General features: G+C 37.4%; 1 pseudogene across 1 annotated transcript; it reads right to left on the bottom strand.

Moving 5' to 3' along the window:
- Positions 1 to 23,826: 23,826 nt before the first annotated feature.
- Positions 23,827 to 25,108, bottom strand: LOC307177464 (large ribosomal subunit protein uL3-like; annotated as a pseudogene). Its single transcript has one exon. The product of its transcript is annotated as a large ribosomal subunit protein uL3-like (transcript).
- Positions 25,109 to 25,702: the final 594 nt, after the last annotated feature.

Below are 25,702 nucleotides of genomic sequence, written 5' to 3'. Positions count from 1 at the left end.
CATCCACATTAAAAACCTGCTCAGGTAAATACATGCTTTCATCAATAATTTATTGAAGTGTTTCAGGAAATTCCCGGACAGCTACCGTATCTGCACTCGCTGTCTCGCCACTTACTTTTATGTTGTGAAAGTTGGCTCTAGCCTTGAACCGATGAAACCAGCCATGGCTGGCATTAAAAGATGTGCCCTCTGATACTTCGCTTATGTTTCCGCTTCAAGTCTTCATAAAGGCTTTTAGCTTTCTCTTGAATCAGCTTTATTAAGCTGAGCAGACTCAATACTGATGTTGATCTTGCATCCACACATCTCCTCCACCACTTTTCCAGCTTCTAAGATATTACTGTCAACATCATCAGCACAGAAGACTTCACATGTTCCGTGATCTTGTCCTTGTTTTTTAGAATCATGGTTGAAGAGTTCATGTTATATGAACAAGCAACGTCTACCATCTTTTTGCCTCACTCCACTCTCTCAGTTATTTTCACTTTTGTTTCTATTGTTATCGCTTGGTGCTTCTTAGTACCAGCTACATCACTGCTGCTTTTACTCTTGCTTCTGGACATCTTGGGCTTGAAATAAAGATACTGTACTACTGTACTCTATACAGTACTGTATAGTAAAATACACAAAAGCATAACCACTTGTATAGGATGCACACTCATGACAATGTACACCAGACATATGAACTAACTTATGTGATTGGACATTCAAAAGCACATTCACATCTTTGAAAGTTCACAGCTTCAAGGTTCATAGGTAGGGGACTTACTGTATTCAGGAAGGGAACTGGAATCAGGATTTGGAAATTTAACCCAAGGTGTAGGTATGAGCACCCTGGGTATTGGTTTGGTTGCAGTGTTAATTATGTAATTCCTCCCTAACATCTTTCTTCTCCCTGGAGGTTATTTTGGGATTGAAACCCACATAGTCTTTTTTTTTTTTTTCAGAGTTTTGAAGATAATGTTCAATCTTTGACACAATGTAGAGTGTTAAATGACTGCTAATGATTTTTTTTTACTAAATATTTGTAATTGTCTGTATATTCTGATGAATAGAATTACTAAGATGATTAAAATGCACTTTCATTGCATAAAAGAATCACATTTTTTTTTTTTTTTTTTGTGGTACGCAGGCCTCTCACTGCTCTGGCCTCTCCCGTTGCGGAGCACAGGCTCCAGACATGCAGGCCCAGCGACCATGGCCCATGGGCCCAGCCGCTCTGCAGCCTGTGGGATCCTCCCGGACCAGGGCAGGAACCCACGTCCCCCGCATCGGCAGGCAGACTCCCAACCACTGTGCCACCAGGGAAGCCCAGTAATCACATCTTTATATTGTAGGGGAAGAAAAAATAATTTTCCCTTTACCCTTCTAGATTCTTGGCTGAGACTCCACTGTAACAACAACAAAACATTAGTAGGTGACAAATAGAAGTTTAATAACATTTATACCTCCTTTTTACATGGGAGATACTGAAATGGCCCAAGCCATCACCTAAAAACAATGTTAAGCTAAAGACAAAAGAAAGATGTTGGGTGTGAGGAGAGTCAGTTATGGGAGATTATCAGGCAAACACAGTAAACAGGGTAAGGCTGGCATTATAGATTTAGGTCTTTGCTTTTCAAATGGTAAGAGTTTCTAGAGTTTAGTCATCCTCCTCTTCCTGGTACAGAAAGGAAGACACCCTCACAAATGGAAATTTTTCTTATAAATGTCTCTTACAAAAGGGTAATTTCTACTTAGTTTTTAGAGCTTTGCCTGTGTCTGCATTTTCTTAAAAATAATCAGACTAAAATAATGCTTTTGCCAAAAAGGCATATTTTGGGGTGGCAAATTCTGCTCCCCTTAATGTTCTTTTGAATCTCAATTATTTTTCTACCTCACATCATTTTTCACTTTCCTTCCATAACTTCAGTACAAAAGAGTAAGTATCAAAATATCATTTATTGGGGGGCCTACTGAGGCTGTGCCCTCTACCAGGTTATTTATATACATGTTCTAAACTTGCAGGTGAGGAAAAGGATTCCTTGAGACTATTCCTTGACTATGAACGATATCTGTGATACCTGGTAAGAGTGGGAACCTCATTTCAGGTCCAAATCTCTCTGGCTCCAAACTCCAAGTGTAACCAGGCAGGACCCTATGGGGTCTTCCCGGGACATACCCCTCTCCCATATCCTCTGTTTTAGCTCCTCTCTGAAGTACCTAGATAACAGTATATGATGCACATTTCCTGAGTTGTACAGATGCTAAAACCCCCACCAAAAGGAAGACATTAACATTAGACATTAACTACTTGATGACCATGAGCACATAGCCCTCAGGCCTACTGAAGAATAAGGATTGATGATGTCTACCCCTGTGATACTTCCCTGTTACCTCACCATCAACCAATCAATTGTGCATGAGCTGATCACATACCCTGAGAACCCCACTCCCTAACCTGGCCTTTAAAAATGCCTTGCTGAAACCCATTGGGGAGTTCTGGGTTTTTGATCATGAGCCACCCATTTTCCTTATAATAAATGCTGCACTTCTTCACCACAACCCAGTGTCAGTAGATTGAGCATGGGTGAATGGACCCAAGTTTAGTTCTGTAACACATATGCCGCCTTCTGCAAAGCTTATAGGGTAAAGAAAGCAAGATTATGAACATTAATGAAATAGTGTCAGACAATCAAATTGAAAATTAAAGGTCTAAAACTAAGAATCTGTTTGAATACATTCTGGGAATTTTCCAAGTAAGCTTGCTTTACTAAAAGATAACCGGTGTAAGTAAAATGGCCATTTGAGTGAAAGTAGTTGCAGCTCTCTAGTAGCTGGATCTTTTACCTAAGCTGGTCAGAGTATTTGGCATATATTTTTCCATTGATGTCTAAAAGGAAGTAATGATTATCACCACCTTACTTTTAAAATTTACTATTAAGCCACCGCAAGGTGAAGTCCTTAGCACTATATCAGGGGGACACCTGGAATTGAATAACTCCGGGCAGATTGTTCACAAGAAACTGAACAAATCAGATCACTTGATCCTAAGCATCTCAGTTGCTCAGTAAGTATCAATTACAATTATCCGATACAGTTTGCATCACATCAGACACAAGAAGGCTCACTCTCAGATGTCACATCATGTGTGAAGAAAAAGAATAAAACAGGAAAGAAGTGGCTCATGTCAGCTATGCACTTCTATGTAAAGGAAGCAGTAGTTCTTTGAAAAACTTAACTCTTGGTCTGAGTTCAGAACCCAAAGCAGTATGTTTTTCCTTTTCTGACACCAAACTTTCTTTTTTTAATCACCAAGCTAATTCTAGAGCATCCAAGAGAATGATTAAATAAGAAGAGACAAAAATGTAAAATAAAATTAAATCTAAAATATTATGCATCTTCAGCTTAGATGAACTTTCCACACTTTTATTACACAAATACCTTTGCATTCCCTATTTCTGATCTTATTTACAACCTGTTCTCTTGTTTTAAATGCTTTATATTGAAGTTCTGTTTCAGTGTACAACTGTATTCTGGGGAAAGATATTAAAGTCACTCAATGGTAACATATCTAAATACCTTCTTGAATATATATACAGTTGCTACTATAGAACCAGGGAAATATTGTTCCCTTTTCTAGAAGATCTTCAGTGTCTGTGCTCTGCAGGTCAAAGTATACACAGGGCTCCTATTATAAATAGTTTTCAACTTAACATACTGTGTGAAGCAATCAATTAATTGACTTTATCAGTGTGTTAAGGGTTCAAAAATCATTACTGCAGTGCAACTGAGACTGGAGGGAAAGGGGCAGGACACAAACACTAGATAATGAGGAAAGTGTGCAGCTGTTGCGATGTGATAAAGAGCCAGGCTGGAACCAGCTGAAACCAAGGTGGCTTTGAGAATAGTCTGGTCATTGACCTTTAGCTAATTATACCTTCATTGTAATACTAAAAATCACTTCCCTTCATGCCATGACAGTTCCAAAATGGACCATAAAAGGCCAAAATGTGGGCAGTGGTCCAATTCCTGAGAAATCCCACTTGACCCCTGAAGTAGCCTATAAAATTACTTAACCCATAAATACCTAGAACCTCATGCCCTGGGACTGCTCTCACTTTCTGAGATGGTCCACATTCTGCCTATAGAATATGTATCTCTCTAAATAAACTTGCTTTTCCTTTACTCTGGCTCTCTCTTGAATTCTTTCCTGCTCAAAGCCAAGAACACTCACTTGCAGGTCTGTCCTAAGGACTCCTGCAGGTCCCAGGATGTGACATTTCCCTCTACTGCAATGGAATGATAAGGACATAGGTTTGAGTGTCAAACAGATTAGTGGCAAATTTTGTAGCTGAGTAATTTGATGCCAGTGACTTAATATCTCTGAGTTTCCTCATGCAAAGTATTGATGTAATAATATCAATTTCAATAGATGTAGTTAGAACTAAATAAGATAATTTATGAAAGGTGCTCTGATTATGACAAACACACAGTGAACACTTAATGATGTTTGATGTCTTTGCTATTCTTGGCTAATATAGGCTACCTGCTTTTGAGACTTTCATATATCATCTGGGAAAACAGATATATAACCACAGATAATTAGTATACAATGTGATAGTTATATATGCCATCTGCTATGGAGAAGGTAAAAAGATGGATATGTTTCCTTTTTTAGTTTTATTGAGGAATAATTAACAATATTGTAAGATATTTAAAATGTACAACATGATGATTTGATAGACATATACACTGTGAAAGGATTCCCCCCACTGAGTTAAACAACACATGGATCACCTCACATATATACCTTTTATTTGATGAGAACATTTAAGTTCTACTCTTTTAGTAAATTTCAATTATACAACACAGTGTTATCAACTATAGTCGATACATCCAACATTAGATCCTCAGACCTTATTCATCTTATAACTGAAAGTTTGTACTCTTTTACTACCTCTCCCTATTTCTCCTAACACCCACCCCTGCTGCCCCAGCTCCTGGCAACAACTTTTCAATTCTCTGTTCCTATGAGCTTAATTTTTTTTAAAGATTCCACATATAAGTGATACCATACAGTATTTTTCCTTCCTCTGTCTGGCTTATTTTACCTGCCCTTCAGGTTTATTCATGTTGTTGCAAATGGAAGGATTTTCTCCTGTTTTAAGGTTGAATAATGTTGTGTACGTGTGTGTGAGTGTATACATACACTGATAAATGAATAAAGCAAATGTGATATATATATATGTGCACATGTGTGTATATATATATATATATATATATATATATATATATATATATATAATTTTCTTTTTCCATTTATTTGTTTATGGACACTTAGATTGTTTCCATACCTTGGTTATTGTGAATAAGCTACAATGAACATGGGAATACAAAAATCCTTTGGATATATACTCAGAAGTGAAATAGCTAGATCATATGGTAGTTCTATTTTTAATTTTTGAGGAACCACCATATTATTTTCCATAGTGGCTATACAGTCCTACCAACAGTGTACAAGTGTTTCCCTTTCTCCACATCCTCACCAGCATTTGTTATCTCTTGACTTTTTGTTAATAGACATCCTAATAGGCGTGAAGTATAATTCATTGCTGTTTTGATTTGCATTTCCCTCATGATTAATGATATTGAGAACATTTCCACGTACCTTTTGGCCATTTACATGTCTTTTCTGAAAAAAAAAGTCAATTCAGGTCTTTTGCCCAATTTTTATTTGTTTTTTTGCTCTTGTGTTGTATGCATTTCTTGTATGTTTTAGGTACCCTTATTGGATATGTGGTTTTCAGATATTTTTCTGCTATTCCATATGTTGCTTTTAATTTTTTTGATGGTTTCTTTTGCTGTGCAGAAGCTTTTTTTTTGTTGTAGTCCCACTTGTTTAATTTTGCTTTTGTGACTTGCTTATGGTGTTAAATCCCCAAAGTCATTGCCAAGAGCAATGTCAAAGAAGTTACCCCTATGTTTTCTTCTAGGGGTTTTATGGTTTCAGGTCTTATGTTCAAATTTTTAACCCATTTTGAGCTGATTTTTGTGTATGGTGCAAGATAGGGTTCCAGTTTTACTCTTTTATGTATGGCTGTCCTGTTTTCCCAACACTGTTTAATGAAGAGACTCTCCATTCCACATTGTATATTCTTGTCTCCTTTGTCAAAAATTGATCATATATACATGGGTTTATTTAGGGGCTCTCTATTCTGATCCCTTGATCTGTGTGTCTGTTTTAATGCTAATAACATACTGCTTTGATTACTACAGCTATAACTCAGGATTTGTTCTTCTTTCTCAAGATTGTTTTGCCTAATTGGGGTGTTTCGTGGTTCCACACAAATTTTAGGATTGTGTTTTCTATTTCTGTGGAAAATGCCATTAGAGTTTTCATAGGGATATCATTGAATTTATAGATCCATTTGGGTAGTATGGGTGTTTTAACAATATTCTTCCAATTCATGAATACAAAATATCTTTTCATTTAATTGTGTCATTTTCTATTTCTTTCATCATAGTGTTATACTTTTCAGTGTACAGATATTTTATCCTTTCTTTTTCTTTTTTTTTTTTTTTTTGTGGTATGCAGGCCTCTCACTCTTGTGGCCTCACCCATTGTGGAGCACAGGCTCCGGACGCGCAGGCTCAGCGGCCATGGCTCATGGGCCCAGCTGCTCCGCGGCATGTGGGATCCTCCTGGGCCGGGGCATGAACCCGTGTCCCCTGCATTGGCAGGCAGACTCTCAACCACTGTGCCACCAGGGAAGCCCTATTTTATCTCTTTAGTTAAATTTATTCCCAAGTATTTTATTCTTTTTGATGCTATTTTAAATTGAATTGTCTTAATTTCTTTCTGATAGTTCATTGTTAGTATAAAAACACAACTGGTTTTTGCATATTGATTTTGTAATATGCAAATATACTGCATTTGTTTATTATTTCAGTTTTTTGCGTGGATTCTTTAGGGTTTTCTACCTATAGGATTATGTCATCTGTAAACAGAGATAATTTTATCTCTTCCTTTCCAATCTGTATGCCTTTCTTTTGGATTTCTTTCTTTTACTTGCCCAATTGCTCTAGTGAGGACTTCCAGTACTATCTTGAATAAAAGTGGTGAGAATGGGCATCTGTGTCCTGTCGTTGATCTTAGAGAAAACTTTTCATTATTGAGTTTAATGTTAGCTGTGGGCTTGTCATTTATTGCCTTTATTATGTTGAGGTATGTTCTCTCTATAACCAGTTTAATGAGAGTTTTTATCATGAAAGGATGTTGAATTTTTTCAAATGCTTTCTCTATATCTATTGAAATTATTATATGACTTTTATCCCTTGTTTTGTTAATGTGGTTTATCAAATTTATTGATTTGCCGATGCTGAACCATCTTTGCATCCCTGGAATAAATTCGACTTGGTCATGGTGTATGATCCTTTTGATGTACTATTGAATTCAATTCATTAATATTTTGTTGAGGACTTTTACGTCTATGTTCATCAGGGTTAGTGGCAGGGGAAATATCCACCAGCTTTCCCAGTCTTGGGAGGATTGCAGCCAGCCACACAGATGAGTGCTAAGTTAGAATCCAGACCCTCAGGCAGCAGTTGTAGAGTATGTAGTCAGAACCCTTTCAGGGAAATAATGGCAGATTGGCATTTCTGCCTGCTCCCTCTGTGCTGAGCTTTGGGGGGATATCCCCATGAGTACTTATACTCTTAAACAACTGCTTCTTTGTTTGCATCTGTCCTTTAGGATTCATAATTGCAAGTCCTATAGTCTATCAGAGCAAGACTATCTGCAGGCCCATCCCTTTAGCAGCCACAAAAGCTGAGGCACCAGATGTTTGCACAAGCTCTTAACAGGGAGATACCAGCAACTTGATTTTCATTGTTGGAGTGGGTCACAGGGAGAGGGTAGGGAAATGTCTGCCAGCTTTCCCAGTCCCTAGGAAATATTGCAGCCAGATCCTAGGTGTTATTAAATTAGAAACTGGACCCTCAGGAAGCAGCTGTAAAGTATGGAGATGGATCCCTTTCAGGGAGACACTGGGAGGTGCTATTTCTGCCTGCTCTTTCTGTGCTGAGCCCTGGGAATAGCCTTGGAGAGTGCTCTATGCCAGTGTTCTTTAGAAAGTGCTCCTTTGTTTTCTACAGTCATATGGAACTTGTAGACACAAGCCCTACTGACTTTCAGAGGGTGTTTGGGGGGCCCATGCCTCAGGTGGGAGCTATAAAAATTGTGGTGCTAGGTGTGCAGTCCAAACCCTTCACAGCTCAGTGAAGCTGGGAGTTGGAGATTCCCTTCTGATCATATGGCACTGTGCTGGGATTGGGGTTTGTGGCTAGAGTGTGTCTTAATCTTTCCTACCTATTTTGATGTGGGTATTTTCTCATTCACCTGATGTGTAGGAGTTGCTCAGTTAGTTTATGGATTTCTTTCTGAGAGACTTGCTGCATGCGTAGCTGTACATCTGGTGCATCTGTGGAGGAAGTGATTTCAGGAACCACCTATGTTACCCTCTTGGTCAACTCTAGATCTCTTCCTTCTTGAAATATAACATTGAGATGGAGACATTTGTGCAACTTCTTGAAGTTTCAGAAGTATTTTAGGAGAGTAATGCCAAACAAATATTTCAAGTAGAAGGTATGGAACACGATCTGCTATTTTGAGCTGTCATTACACTTTCTACATAAATCTCTTATAGCAGTTGTCCATACTATATGGCATGTTTCTTAAAATACCTCTGTTTTATATCTGTTCATCTTCTTAAGGTAAGGATTCTGGCTTATCCTTTTTTATATTTCCAGTACCTAGCATAGCATACTTCACATAGAATATATTGTCAAATATTTTGCTGTGGAGATAATTATCCCCAAATCATGAAAGTCTGAAGATACAGGTTGTGTTCAAGAAACACTGATGGTGCCGTTGAGCAACTGGTTGAGTCAAGAGGCCAAACTAAGACATGTCATCAATGTTATGCTAGAAATAGAAAATTAACCTTGTAGGCATTGACTGGCCATTGGCAATTTTTATCCTGGTGGGACAAAAAGCTTTATTAAACAAAGAAACTAGACAACACAATCCTTCATTTTATTAAATTGCTACTTTATTGAATTTAAGGATACATAGGATCATTATACAAAACTTTGCATTGATATTTTAGTTTTTTTTATGTCTTTGTTGTAATTGCTTTACAATGGTGTGCTAGTTTCTGCTTTATAACAAAGTGAATCAGTTATACATATACATATGTTCCCATATCTCTTCACTCTTGCATCTCCCTCCCTCCCACTCTCCCTATCCCACCCCTCTAGGTGTCACAAAGCACCAAGATGATCTCCCTGTGCTATGCGGCTGCTTCCCACTAGGTATCTATTTTATGTATGGTAGTGTATACATGTCCATGCCACTCTCTCACTTTGTCACAGCTTTCCCTTCTCCCTCCCAATATCCTCAAGTCCATTCTCTAGTAGGTCTGTGTCTTTATTCCTGTCTTACCCCTAGGTTCTTCATGACATTTTTTTTTCTTAAATTCCATATATATGTGTTAGCATATGGTATTTGTCTTGCTCTTTCTGACTTACTTTACTCTGTATGACAGACTCTAGGTCCATCCACCTCATTACAAATAGCTCAATTTTGTTTCCTTTTATGGCTGAGTAATATTCCATTGTATATATGTGCCACATTTTCTTTATCCATTTATCCAATGATGGACACTTAGGTGGTTTCCATCTCCTGGCTATTGTAAATAGAGCTGCAATGAACATTTTGGTACATGACTCTTTTTGAATTATGGTTTTCTCAGGGTATATGCCCAGTAGTGGATTGCTGAGCCATATGGTAGTTCTATTTGTAGTTTTTTAAGGAACCTCCATACTGTTCACCATAGTGGCTGTACCAATTCACATTCCCACCAGCAGTGCAAGAGTGTTCCCTTTTCTTCACGCCCTCTCCAGCATTTATTGTTTCCAGATTTTTTGATGATGGCCATTCTGACTGGTGTGAGATGATATCTCATTGTAGTTTTGATTTGCATTTCTCTAATGATTAATGATGTTGAGCATTCTTTCATGTGTTTGTTGGAAGTCTGTATATCTTCTTTGGAGAAATGTATATTTAGGTCTTCTGCCCATTTTTGGTTTGGGTTGTTTGTGTTTTTGTTATTGAGCCACACGAGCTGCTTGTAAATTTTGGACATTAATCCTTTGTCAGTTGCTTCATTCACAAATATTTTCTGCCATTCTGAGGGTTGTCTTTTCGTCTTGTTTATGGTTTCCTTTGCTGTGCAAAATCTTTGAAGTTTCATTAGGTCCCATTTGTTTATTTATGTTTTTATTTCCATTTCTCTAGAAGGTGGGTCAAAAAGGATCTTCTTATGATTTATGTCATAGAGTGTTCTGCCTATGTTTTCCTCTAAGAGTTTGATAGTTTCCAGCCTTACATTTAGGTATTTAATCCATTTTGAGCTTATTTTTGTGTACGGTGTTGGGGAATGATCTAATCTCATATTTTTATATGTACTTGTTCAGTTTTCCTAGCACCACTTATTGAAGAGGCTGTTCTTTCTTCACTGTATATTCCTGCCTCCTTTATCAATGATAAGGTGACCATAAGTGTGTGGGTTTATCTCTGGGCTTTCTATCCTGTTCCATTGATCTATATTTCTGTTTTTGTGACAGTACCATACTGTCTTGATTACTGTAGCTTTGTAGTATAGTCTGAAGTCAGGGAGCCTGATTCTTCCAGCTCTATTTTTCTTTCTCAAGATTGCTTTGGCTATTCAGGGTCTTTTGTGTTTCCATACAAATTGTGAAATTTTTTTGTTCTAGTTCTGTGAAAAATGCCAGTGGTAGTTTGGTAGGGATTGCATTGAATCTGTAGATTGCTTTGGGTAGTAGAGTCATTTTCACGATGTTGATTCTTCTAATCCAAGAACATGGTATATCTCTCCATCTATTTGTATCATCTTTAATTTCTTTCATCAGTGTCTTATAATTTTCTGCATACAGGTCTTTTGTCTCCTAGGTAGGTTTATTCCTAGATATTTTATTCTTTTTTTGCAGTGGTAAATGGGAGTGATTTCTTGATTTCACTTTCAGATTTTTCATCATTGATGTTTAGGAATGCCAGAGATTTCTGTGCATTAATTTTGTATCCTGCTACCTTACTAAATTTTTTGATTAGCTCTAGTAGTTTTCTGGTAGCATCTTTAGGATTCTCTATGTATAGTATCATGTCATCTGCAAACAGTGACAGCTTTACTTCTTCTTTTCTGATTTGGATTCATTTTATTTCCTTTTCTTCTCTGATTGCTGTGGCTAAAACTTCCAAAACTATGCTGATAAGAGTGGTGAGAGTGGGCATCCTTGTCATTTTCCTGATCTTAGTGGAAATGCTTTCAGTTTTTCACCATTGAGGATGATGTTGGCTGTGGATTTGTCATATATGGCCTTTATTATGTTGAGGAAAGTTCCCTCTATGCCTACTTTTCAGAAGGTTTTTACATAAATGGATGTTGAATTTTTTTGAAAGCTTTCCCTGCATCTATTGAGATGACCATATGGTTTTTCTCCTTCAATTTGTAAATATGGTGTATCACGTTGGTTGATTTGTGTATATTGAAGAATCCTTGCATGCCTGGAATAAACCCCACTTGATCATGGTGTATGATCCTTTTAATGTGCTGTTGGATTCTGTTTCCTAGTATTTTGTTGAGTTTTGCGTCTATGTTCATCAGTGATATTGGCCTGTAGTTTTCTTTCTTTGTGACATCCCTGTCTGGTTTCGGTATCAGGGTGATGGCGGCCTCGTTGAATTAATTTGGGAGTGTTCCTCCCTATGCTGTATTTTGGAAGAGTTTGAGAAGGTTAGGTGTTAGCTCTTCTCTAAATGTTTGATAGAATTCACCTGTGAAGCCGTCTGGTCCTGGGCTTTTGTTTGTTCGAAAATGTTTAATCACAGTTTCAATTTCAGTGCTTGTGATTTGTCTGTTCATATTTTCTATTTCTGATTCAATCTTAGCAGGTTGTGGATTTCTAGGAATTTGTCCATTTCTTCCAGGTTGTCCATTTTATTCGCATAGAGTTGCTTGTAGTAATCTCTCATGATCTTTTGTATTTGTGCAGTGTCAGTTGTTACTTTTCCTTTATCATTTCTAATTCTATTGATTTGAGTCTTCTCCCTTTTTCTTTTTTTTGATGAGTCTGGCTAATGGTTTCTCAATTTTGTTTATCTGCTCAAAGAACCACCTTTTAGTTTTATTGATCTTTGCTATCGTTTCCTTCATTTCTTTTTTCATTTATTTCTGATCTGATCTTTATGATTTCTTTCCTTCTGCTAACTTTGGGATTTTTTTGTTCTTCTTCCTCTACTTGCTTTAGGTGCAAGGTTAGGTTTTTTATTTGAGATGTTTCCTGTTTCTTAAGGTAGGATTGTATTGCTATAAACTTCCTACTTAGAACTGTTTTTGCTGCATCCCATAGGATTTGGGTCATTGTGTCTCCATTGTCATTTATTTCTAGGTATTTTTTGATTTCCTCTTTGATTTCTTCAGTGATCACTTGGTTATTAAGTAGTCTATTGTTTAGCCTCTATGTGTTTGTGTTTTATACCGACATTTTCCTGTAATTGATATCTAGTCTCATAGCGTTTTGGTTGGAAAAGATACTTGATACAATTTCAATTTTCTTAAATTTACCAAGGTTTCATTTGTGACCTAAGATATGATCTATCCTGGAGAATGTTCCATGAGCACTTGAGAAAAATATGTATTCTGTTGTTTTTGGATGGAGTGTCCTATAAATATCGATTAAGTCCATCTTGTTTAATGTTTCATTTAAAGCTTGTGTTTCCTTATTTATTTTCATTTTGGATGATCTGTCCATTGGTCAAAGTGGGGTGTTAAAGTCTCCTACTATGAATGTGTTACTGTCGATTTCCCCTTTTATGGCTGTTAGTATTTGCCTTATGTATTGAGGTGCTCCTATGTTGGGTACATAAATATTTACAATTGTTATATCTTCTTCTTGGATCAATTCCTTGATTATTATGTAGTGTTCTTCTTTGTCTCTTGTAATAGTCTTTATTTTAAAGTCTATTTTGTCTGATATGAGAATTGCTACTCCAGATTTCTTTTGGTTTCCATTTGCATAGAATATCTTTTTCCATCCCCTCACTTTCAGTCTGTATGTGTCTCTAGGTCTGAAGTGGGTGTCTTGTAGACAGCATATATATGGGTCTTGTTTTTGTATCCATTCATCCAGTCTGTGTCTTTTGGTGGGAGCATTTAATCCATTTACATTTAAAGTAATTATTGATATGTATGCTCCTATTACCATTTTCTTAATTGTTTTGAGTTTGTTATTATAGGTCTTTTACTTCTTTTGTGTTTCTTACCTAGAGAAGATCTTTTAGCATTTGTTGTAAAGCTGGTTTGGTGGTGCTGAACTCTCTCAGCTTTTGCTTCTCTGTAAAGGTTTTAATTTCTCCATCAAATCTGAATGAGATCCTTACTGGGTAGAGTAATCCTGGATGTAGGTTTTTCTCCTTCATCACTTTAAATATGTCCTGCCAGTCCCTTCTGGCTTGAAGAGTTTCTGCTGAAAGATCAGCTGTTAACCTTATGGGGATTCCCTTGTGTGTTATTTGTTGTTTTTCCCTTGCTGCTTTTAATATGTTTTCTTTGTATTTAATTTTTGACAGTTTGATTAATATGTGTCTTGGCATGTTTCTCCTTGGATTTATCTTGTATGACCCTCTCTGTGCTTCCTGGACTTGATTAACTATTTCCTTTCCCATATTAGGGAAGTTTTCAACTATAATCTTTTCCAATATTTTCTCAGTCCCTTTCTTTTTCTCTTCTTCTTCTGGGATGCCTATAATTTGAATGTTGTTGCATTTAATGCTGTCCCAGAGGTCTCTGAGACTGTCCTCAGTTCTTTTCATTCTTTTTTCTTTTTTATGCTCTGCAGTGGTTATTTCCACTATTTTATCTTCCAGGTTACTTTTCCATTCTTCTGCCTCAGTTATTCTGCTATTGATCCCTTCTAGAGTATTTTTAATTTCATTTATTATGTTGCTCATCATTGCTTATTTCAACTTTAGTTCTACTAGGTCCTTGTTAAATGTTTCTTGCATTTTCTCTATTCTATTTCCAAGATTTTGGATCATCTTTACTATCATTATTCTGAATTCTTTTCCATGTAGACTGCGTATTTCCTCTTCATTTGTTAGGTCTGATGGGTTTTTACCTTGCTCCTTCACCTGCTGTGTGTTTTTCTGTCTTCTCATTTTGTTTATCTTACAGGTTTTGGGATCTCCTTTTTGCAGGCTGCAGGTTTTTAATTCCTGTTGTTTTTGGTGTCGGTCCCCAGTCGCTAAGTTTGGTTCAGTGGGTTGTGTAGGCTTCCTGGTGGAGGGGACTAGTGCCTGTGTTCTGGTGGATGAGGCTGCATCTTGTCTTTCTGGTGGGCAGGTCCACGTTTGGTCGTGTGTTTTGGGGTGTCTGTGGCCTTATTATGATTTTAGGCAGCCTCTCTGCTAATGTGCGGGGTCGTGTTCTTTTCTTGCTAGTTGTTTGACATAGGGTGTCCAGCACTGTAGATTGTTAGTCGTTGAGTGAACCTGGGTCTTGGTGTTGAGATGGAGATCTCTGGGAGAATTTTGCTGTTTGATATTACGTGGAGCTGGAGGTCTCTTGTGGACCTGTGTCCTGAAGTTGGCTTTCCCACCTCAGAGGCACAGCACTGACTCCTGGCTGGATCACCAAGAGCCTTTCATCCACACGGCTCAGAATAAAAGGGAGAAACAATAGAAAGAAAGAAAGAGCATAAAATAAAATAAAATAAAGTTAGATAAAATAAAACAATTAAAATAAAACATAATTATTAAGAAATTTTTTTTAAAAAAAAGTAAAAAAGAAAAGCAAAAAACAAAAAAACAAAATGGTCGGACAGAACCCTAGGATAAATGGTGAAAGCAAAGCTATACAGACAGAATCTCACACAGAAGCATACACGTACACACTCACAAAAAGAGGAAAAGGGGAAAAAGTAATATATCTTGCCCTGAAAGTCCACCTCCTCAAATTTTGATGATTTGTTGTTTCTTCAGGTGTTCCACAGATGCAGGGTACATCAAGTTGATTGTGGAGATTTAATCCGCTGCTCCTGAGGCTTCTGGGAGGGATTTCCCTTTCTCTTCTTTGTTTGCACAGCTCCCAGGGTTCACCTTTGGATTTGGCCTTGCCTCTGTGTGTAGGTTGCCTGAAGGCGTCTGTTCTTCGCTCAGACAGGATGGGGTTAAAGGAGCAGTTGATTCGGGGGCTCTCGTTCAATCAAGCCATGGGGGATGGAGGGATACGGATGTGGGGCGAGCCTGAGGCGGCAGAGGTTAGCATGACATTACAGCAGCCTGAGGTGTGCCGTGCGTTCTCCTGGGGAAGTTGTCCCTGGATCACGGGGCCCTGGCAGTGGCGGGCTGCACTGCCTTCTGGGAGGGGAGGTGTGGATAGTGACTTGTGCTTGCACACAGGCTTCTTGGTGGTGGCAGCAATAGCATTAGCATCTTATGCCTGTCTCTGGGGTCCGCACTGATAGCCACGGCTCGCACCCGTCTCTGGAGCTCCTTTAAGCAGTGCTCTTAATCCCCTCTCCTCCCGCACCACTAAACAAAGTGGGAAGAAAAAGTCTCTTGCCTCTTTGACAGGTCCAGACTTTTTTCCGGTTCCCTCCTGGCTAACCATCATGCACTATCCCCTTCAGGCTGTGTTCATGCAGCCAACAACAGTCCTCTCCCTGGGATCCAACCAAAGCCTGAGCCTCAGCTCCCAGCCCCCGCCCACCCCAGCGGGTGAGCAGACAAACCTCTCGGGCTGGTGAGTGCTGGTCGGCGCTGATCCTCTCTGCAGGAATCTCTCTGCTTTGCCCTCTGCACCCCTGTTGCTGCACTCTCCTCCGTGGCTCCAAAGGTTCCCTCTCTGCCACCCGAGTCTCCACCCACAATGGGGCTTCTAGTGTGTGGACAACTTTCCTCCTTCACAGCTCCCTCCCACTGGTGCAGGTCCCATCCCTATTCTTTGTCTGTGTTTTTTCTTTGTTACTTTTGCCCTACCCAGGTACGTGGGGAGTTTCTTGCCTTTTGGGAGGTCTGAGGTCTTCTGCCTGCATTCAGTGGGTATTCTATAGGAGAAGTTCCTTGTGTAGATGTGTTTCTGATGTATCTGTGGGGAGGATGGTGATTTCTGCGTCTTACGCTTCCATCCATCTTCCTCAACTCCCCCAGGTGGACTTTAATCATACACTTTGCTCATTTAAAGGCACATTGCTGATAATTTGCCTCCTGCACTCTAAGTCCATCAGGTATTCTCAGGGTACATGTAACTAAGAAATCTGGAACACATCTCTGAAAAATCTATCATATTCCTTCTGGGCCCAGAAAAGAATTTTAGCAACACATCTGGACGTCTTTTTATTTCTTAAAAAGCAAAAAGTTGGTAAAATTCCCCTAATCTGGAAGTTATTATTTTTTATACTATTTGTGATATAAATCACTATTTGTAATTTTATGTTTATACTACTTTATAATATAGGAATTATTATAATTTTGGTAGTACAGACACATTGCAGCTGTTTAGTACTTCTGACATTTTAAGACATCTATGCATGCACAATGAATTGGACAGTTTTATAGGTATTTTGATTTGATTAAATAAAATTATTTTTAAAGCAGGACAAGAAAATTCTTAAATTCTCTGTCCATTTGAGCCATTACCCCCTCCCAGTTAGTGTGCACTGTATATCTGTATTATACATTACCTAGATCCCCATGGAAGATACAGGAATGCCTACTTGCAAAAACAAACAAACAAACAAAAAACAAAGAAAAAAAGAAAGAAAGGAAAAGGAAAGAAAAAGCAATTTCCTCTTGGCACCAGCAAGGTAACTCCTCCTTAGGAGATAACATTTGTTTCTCAATCTTGTAAGGGATTATGATGACCCACTACTCACCTTGTTGGATTATAAACCGTCAGTATGTTACTTTGATGTACAAACTGTCTACTGAAGAAAAACACACAACCTAAATATTGTGAGTTAGGTTTTACTTGGGGATCTTACTGAGGACTATATCCCAGGAGACAGCCTCTCAGTTCGCTCTCAAGAACTGCTCCAAAGAGGTAAGGGAGAAGCCAAGATATATAGGAGTACTTTTGCTGCAAAAAACATGTAGTAGAACATTAAAAGATTATTGTTAATCACACAAAAAACAGACAACTCTATTTAATTATTTTTCTATACCTGGGAAGATACAAGGATCTGGGTTCCTTGAAGTTATTCCTTCGATATGCATCTTAAATATTAAGAACCAGTGTTCAAATCACAGAATACTTCCTGTTTTTCTCCATCTTGAATTCCCCTCAGGGTGTACCGTCAGTGGGCAACTGCTGTGGCTGATGGCTTTATCCTTATAGAAATGGGGTGCCAGGCAACATTCTTTGTTTGCTGGAATGTCAGGCAACATTCCTAGTCCACAAACCCTTTGTCTCAAAAACTTATATGACTGTGCTTTGACCTCTAACAGGCAGAACAGTCCTCAGAGCTTTCTGAAAGACTATCTCCCAGGTTATAATCCTTAGGTTGGCTGGAATAAAATTTTCCATTTCTTTCTTTGATTGACTATTGATTAATTTTTTTCATTGACAGGTCTATAATTGGAAAATGTCACATATGAAAATGGGTATGGTTGTTTATTTTCTATCAGGTTCCTGGATCAAGTCCAAGATGGGAGTGATTGGGTCTTTCCCCACACAAACAGCAAACAATCCCCCAGACACCAGCTAGGTGTTCTACAATTCAACTCAATTCTGAAACTATTTACCTGGAGATAGCATCATATCCACCACTCCCCACCACACTTCAGGTACCACCTTACTTGGGCTTTTGACCAACTGGCTATGAATCAGAGGTTCATTGAGTTTGATTAATTTGCTAGAGCAGCTCATATACCTCACAGAAAGAGTTTACTTATTAGATTATGGATTTATTATAAAGGGTATAACTCAGGAACAGCCAGTTGAAAGAGATATAGGGAAAGATATGAGGAAAGAACACAGAGTTTCCATGCCCTCTCCAGGTGTGCCACTCCCCCTGAATCTCCACGTGTTGTTCACCTACCCAGAAGCTCTCTGAACCCCATTATTTTGTTTTTCTGGAGGTTTCCTTACATAGGCATGGTTGATTTAATCATTGGTCATTGGTGATTGATTCAACCCCTAGTCCCTCTCCCCTCTCCAAAGGCTGAGGGAGTGAAACCGAAAGTTTCAACCCATCAATCACTTTGTTGGCTCCACCTGCAAATAGCTCCCATCCTTAGGTGGAGTCCAAAACTTACCTCATTGACATAACCAAAGACACATTTATGGATCTCATCACTTAGGAAATTCTAGGGGTTTTAGGAGCTCTGTGCCAAAAATAGTGATGAAGACCAAATATATATTTTTTATTATAAATCACAAAATCACATATTTATAACCAGATCATTTAGAACAGCTCAGTTTCATTCCAAAAAGTTGGGTGTCAACACATTCTGAAAAGAGTTATTAGTAATGCTATGGAAGTTTTTTTCTACGTCGAGTCACTTGCAGATCTTAAAAGAATGAGACTGTTAAAAGTATGAGAACTGGGAGTCTTGAAAGACAATGAAAGAATACAAGAAGGTGTTACTTGAATACATATATTTTTGTTTTAAGATCTAAAGTCCTAAGAGTTTAGATCTAAATAGTTGCTCCAATTTGAGAATGGTAAAGTGGACAAAATATACATATTTGCAGGTGTAGAAATATATAATTACATAATAATATTCCTGGAAGACATATTTGAGACCAAATTCAAATTTCTTACTAATACAGGTTTTGCATTGAGAGTCTTTATAACATTTGGACATCCAGCTGACTATGATGGAGGAAATCACCTCCATCACCTCATGGGGCAGTTTATTTTATTTGGGGGAAAGTCTAGTGATGAAGAAATTAATTTAACAGTCTGGAGGGATACACATCAAACCCATGATAATGGTTATTTTTGGCAAGGGGTAAGGTAAGAGCAGAAATTGAATATGTTACATAAAAGGAACTCTTGTTTTACCTGTAATGCTTAATCTTTTAAATTTACTGGTTTTATGTGTTTATTATCTAATTGAAATAGATTTTAAATATATTATTTCTTTGGTTAATCAAAATTATTATCCATTTATTTCCTCTGGTTTACATCTTTAAAAAACACAAAATAAGTATATAACCTATCTAAAAATGATAGCTTTTAAAATAGATGAAAGCAGTTATATCTCCCCTAGATAATCCTTCCAGGAGAAATATTTTCATTTAACCATTCTTCACATTCACTGAAACAAATATTTGTTGAATAGGAATAAGACATTGTCTTGGGGAGATGGACATAGGAACAAAAAGGAACAAATGCATATTATTTATTTGTAATAAATATTCCAAAATCTGTTACAGAAATCTGTCAAAAGACCAAGTCCAAAGACCAAGGCAATCACCTGCCTGCGAGAATCAGAAAAGACTTCAGCAAGAAGATGACATTTACGAAAGTTGACAAAGTTAGACAAGAGTTGTGAAAATAGGGGAGAAATATAACAGATTCAAAAGACGGTTCTAAGACAGAATCGACAGAATTCTGTGTTGATTAAACAAAGATGACTGAAAAGAAGAGAAAGCTGTTAGTAGTGAATGATACCAAGATTAGTATCTTATGTGGAACAGGTTGGACAGAAATTTTTAATTAATTGCACTTTGAATGGGAAGAACATTTGCATGGTACAAATCCAAAAAAATTTAAAAGGGAGTACAATAAAAATCTCCCTTGGTTCTCATTTTCATAGTCAGGGGGAATGTTTTTACTTTTAAAATATTTTTTGAGGTTAATTGATATAGAAGCTTAGAATACATTACACAGCCAGACAAGTTTGACATATACATGTACCTTTAAAATCATTGCCACAATCAAGATAAACATAAAATCACCACCAACACTTTCCTTGGACAACTTCATATTCTCTCCTTGCTCTCCTTCCTTGAACACTTCTGGGCTCCAGCAATCCCTGTTCTGCTTTCTGTAACTATGGATTGACATTTATTTTAAATAATTTTGTAAAAATGGGGTCATATACAATGTGTTCTTTTTTTATCTGGCTTCTTTCACTAAGCATAATAGTTTTAAGATTTATCTATATTGTTGTATGCAACCATTCTTCATATATTCTTACTGCTGAATGGTATTTTGTTATATGAATACATCACAATTTATCTATTAACCTTTTTACAGATATTGTACTGTTTATAAATTTGGACATTATAAATATAGATTCCATAAACATCCCTGTACATGTTTTTATATGGACATTTGTTTTCATTTCTCATGAGTAAATACCTAAGAGTAGAATGGCTGAGTCTGATGGTAGGTGTATGTATAATTTCTTAAGAAAGTGTCAAACTTTTTCAAACAGGTTGTATCACATTACATACCTATCAGCAGTGTACGGAGTTTCAGTTGTCTTCACATCTTTGCCAACCGTTGATATGGTCAATCTTTCAAATTTTAGCCAGTTTAGTAGTTATTTTGTGATACCTCATAGCAGTTTGAATTTGCATTTTCCTGATGATTAACGATATTGAGTAACTCTCCACTTACTTATGTGCTAATTGTACATCTTTCTTAGTGAAATTTCTCTTTATGTCTTGTGTACATTTGCTATTGAGTTGTGTACATTTATTGTTGAGTTTTGAGAGTCTTCTTTACACTAAAAATATTCTGAATATAAAGCTTTGATCAAATATGTAATTTTAAAATATTTTTTCCAAGCCTATAGCTTGTCTTTTAATTCTCTTAAGTGTCTTTTGAAGAGCAGAGGTTCTCAATTTTGATGAAGTGTTATTTATTAATTTCAATTAGATCTTGCTTTTGGTGTCATATATATCATTGACTAAAGTTTTCTCCTGTTTGCTTTTGGAACATAATTTTTTGTTCTTGAAATTAGGTTTACTATATATCATAAAATAATTTTTGTAAATCATGCAAAGAATGGATTGAAATTCACTTTTTATTTTTAATATGGATTTCTAAATAATTATAACAATATTTATAGAAAAGACTATTCTTTCTCTACTGAATGGCCTTTGCAACTTTGTCAGAAAACAATTTACCTCATTTGTGTGGAACTATTTCTGGACTATCCATGCTGTTTCCTGGATTCGTCTCTCTTGATGTCAATACTGCACAGCCTTATCTACTTAAGCTTTAAAATAACTCTTGAAATCAGGTAATATAAGTCTTCCAATTTTTTTCTTTGTCAAATTTGTTTTGCCTACTGTAGGTCCTTTGCATTTCTAGACACATTTTGGGATTAGCTCTCCATTTTTTTTTTACACAAAAATATACCTGCTTTGATCGGAATGGCATTGGAGCTATAGATCAATTTGAGGAAAATGACATCTTAAAAGCACTGAATTTCTCAAAAGATGAACGAATTGTCTCTCTCCACTCTCCATTTATTTACATGTCTTTCAGTTTCTTTCTGTGGTATTTTGTAGTCTTCAGTGTACAGGTCTTGCATATCTTTTGTCAGATTTATCACTAAGTATTACATATTATTTTAATATTTTACCACTTTTAGTTATTATTAGTGGATGGATTGGTCTGTATTATCTTATCCTCTATGACCAGAAGAAGTCCTATGGTCACTTATCTTTCCTTATCTTACTTAACCTCTTGGCAATACCTTACTTAGCTGATCACTTCTTCATTCTTGAAACCACCTCTTGTCTTGGCCCCTGTAGCACTATATTCTCCTGATTTTTTCCTCTTATTCCTCCTTCTCAAACTGCTTTACTGGTCCTTATTTCTCTGTTTGACCTCAAAATATTAAAATGTCACAGGGCTTAACCCTATTTCTTCCATTTTTCTACTTCTACAGTTTCTCATTATGTATTCTTCAATGGCATTGTCCCATCTATTTGCTGACATCTACAGAATCTGTATCATTAGATCTGACCTCTCCAATGAGCTTAATTTGTACTGAGTACATTAATATTGAATGATCTATTTTAAAACTACATTTGAATATCCAAATGATTTCTTAAATTTAACATATTCCTACCCTATATTTCCCCAATTTAAGTAAATTCTACCACAATTTACCTCGTTCTTTAATCCCTATAACCAAGGGTCACTCTTGAGTCTTCTCTGCATCCTCATGTTTAATTTCTCACTCACTCTGTTTGGTTCACCCTCAGATTACATTCTAAATCCATTCAATTATTTTCATTTCCATTGACACCATTCTGGTCTAAGTCACAATTATTTCACCAGGATTACTCTTAATAAATTTCTTTGTGTCAACTCTTGGTCTCTCACTGTCCTTTTCTCTGCAGAGAAACTTGGATGATCTGTCAAATGGATACAATATAATCATATTACTTTCCTACTCAAGATGCTCTAGGAATTTCCCATTTCACTTGGGATAAAATCAGATTTCTTTTTTATGACCTGTAAAATTCTTAAATGATCTTACTCTGCACAATCATTTTTATCTTTTTATTCTACCACTTGCCACTTTCTTTACTTGGCCAAGCTCATCCTCCCCCACCTAAGGTATTCACATATGATGTTTTCTCTGCCTTAAAACTTTAACTCCTGATTTTCCTATATCTGGATCCTTCGTTTTAGTATTCTGAGCTCAAATATCATATCCTCAGTGGGAATCCCTGACCTAGCCTAAATTAGTCCTCAACACTACTTCTAGTCAAAATATTTTGAATCTTATCTTGTTTATTTATTTATTTGTTAATATTATGCTACAACCTATTAAAATGTAAGCTCTAGAAGAAAAGAGTCTTTATTTTTCTGATTCACTATTATATTTCCAGTACCCAGAATAGGACATGGTGATAAATATTTATTAAATGAGTGAATGAAAATAAAAATTGTGAATAAATCAATCCTCTGGATATTTTTTTCATAGGACCTGCTATGAAACCAGATTTTGCATAATGGACTGTGTAAAATTTCTTAGATTATTTTTATGTATCTTTATTCATTATCTTGTTGATTTTGGTTGGAGGGACTTTAGCTGTTCGAGAACATCACTCTAACATATCTTTTCAGCTTTAGATATCTAACTGATATTAAAAATTACTATCTGATTTGAAAATCATTTTTCTCATCCAGTTAATTATTAAGTGATACCAAATAGAGTCAGAAAACTACAGTGCTATAATTGAAGCTTTATTCAGCATGGTCTATAGCCATTAATCAATACTTAAGTAATCCTCTTAAGAGTACTATTACTGGGGGACTTCCCCTGTGGTCCAGTGGTTAAGAATCCACCTTCCAATGCAGAGGACATGGGTTCAATCCCTGGTCAGGGAACTAAGATCCCACATGTTGTGGGGGTACTAAGCCCATGCACTGCAACTACTGAGCCCACACACTCTGGAGCCCGAGTGCCACAACTAGAGAGAAGCCCACATTGCTACAACAAAGAGCCTGCCCACCACAATAAAAGATCCCACGTGCTGCAACTGGGACCCAATGCAGCAAAAATAAATAAATAAATAAATTTAAAAAGAATGAAAGATCCCACGTGCTGCAACTGGGACTCAACGCAGCCAAAATCAATTAATTAATTAATTAATTAAAATGAGTGCTATTAAAGTTAATATTTATTACTTTATTTCTAAGGGTATTATGTGATACTTTTCTTTGTTGAAATTAATACATCATCTTGGCAGTGATTTGCTGATCAGTAACATTAAAAATTTATCAGAGAAAAAACGTTATGTAACTTCCCCCCCGACTGGAAAATAATTTTATTGAGATTCTATCAGCTGTGCAATCTGTTCTGACATTAGGCCCCTTCTTCCTTTGCAATTCTGTCCTTCTTAAGGGGTCCCATGAATACTTTCTTCTCCTCCACAGTCTGGAAGCAACCATGGCCAAATTTGGAGGTGGTGTCAATAAACCTGAAGTCAATCTTCTTCAGGGCCTGCCATTTGGTCTGCACCAGAAAGGACTCATGCAGGGTGAGCACTTGCTTCTTGGTTCCTACCACGCAGCCTTTGAGCATGACAAAGCCATTGGTCACTTCAACGTAGTGGACAAAGCCACACAGAGGTTTGATGCTCTTGTCAGACAGATCTTAATCAGTAGAGACATTTTTCTTGATCAGTTTTCTGTCCTTGATGAGGTAGCCCTGGCCGATCTTGTAGATCTTCTTGTTGATCTCAATGTGGTGATGGTAGCCTTCCTTCCTAGCCTGAGCCACAGAGAAGGCCACCCAGGCAGCCTACCAAGGGCTGCATAAAGTAACATGTATTGGGATACAGGCAACTTTATGCAGCCTTTGTTGGGTCTTATGGGGCAGCTTCGTGGTGTGCCAATGGCGGGTGACCCCTATGTAGCCTTTGCCCTTGGTCACCCCAATGAAAGCAATCATCTTATCCTGCCCAAACACTTGAATCATAGGGACATGCCACTATAGCCTCTCACCAGCCCAGTCCAGTTTTTTTGCCACAGTGCCTCTGTTCACCTGGATCTCCATGAGGTGGACCTTCTTCTGGTGTATAGGAAGCAGGCGCCTCTTGGTATGGGCAATGACACAGATGACCTGGTAGTACTTCTTCATGCTGCTGAAGTCCTTCTCCAGCTGATTCTTGCCGTTACGTTCTGCCACTTCTTGCATCATTTGGTAAAGGCTTTTGTCTTACATTTATGCCAGTTTTTATAGAAGTGCCTTTTGCACTTCTATAAAAGGCCTCGAGGTGTTTCCACATAGCCCACAATGCCCACAGTACCACAGGCAGTAGCTCCACAATGGTCACAGCCTCCACAACTTCCTTCTTGTTCACCTTGCACCCTGGCCTATCGACCTCCCTCACCATGTGGGTCATGCCGGTCTTGTAGCTGAGGAAGGCTGTGAGGTGTACAGGCTTGGAAGAATGATCATTGGGGAAGCTCTTCACCTTCCCACAGTGCCAGCTGCTGAGTGCTTCTGAGGCAGGAAGCCCAGGGACCCATGCCTGGGAGCGGAGAACTTCCAGGGAGACATCCTGCCATAGGATGCTGCCGGTAGAGCAACATTATGTTACTTTGGATTAATTTCCTCCCAGGGAACTCATGTTGATTCTCAATTATCCTCATTTTTTATCCTACATGGTCATTGCCCATTACTTTAACAATAAGTTCTCAAATTTATTAAAAATAGCACATAACTTTCCAGAATCTGCCATTTTGGAAATGGAATTGTGTATCTGTCTTTGGTCATAATATCATTCTCATTTCCATTGTTTTCCAAGAATAATGATAGTGGCCATGAAATTGTACCTTGAAATTCACTATTCTGAAAAGCAATTAGTCAAGACTGGAATGAATGGATTAATTTAAAGCCAACAAGTGATTTCTTATGAGTTCTCAAATTACTTTGAGCTAGAATCCCCTCTTTTTGATGTTTACTTTTTTCATTCCTGTTAAAAAAGCTAGGCTGTAGCATGCCATAAATCTTCAAAGTGAAAATACTGCCATGGATGTTATACAGATCTTATTTTGAACTTTGCTTTAAATTAGATTTCAGGTTTCATTGAAAGCAGAGAATTTGAGGAAATGGGATAGATTGAAGACAGTATATTTCATATGTGAATTATCT

Source organism: Stenella coeruleoalba (genome assembly GCF_951394435.1).
Source record: "Stenella coeruleoalba genome assembly, chromosome: 19".
Classification (NCBI taxonomy): domain Eukaryota; kingdom Metazoa; phylum Chordata; class Mammalia; order Artiodactyla; family Delphinidae; genus Stenella; species Stenella coeruleoalba.
This window is presented reverse-complemented; position numbering and strand designations above follow the sequence as displayed.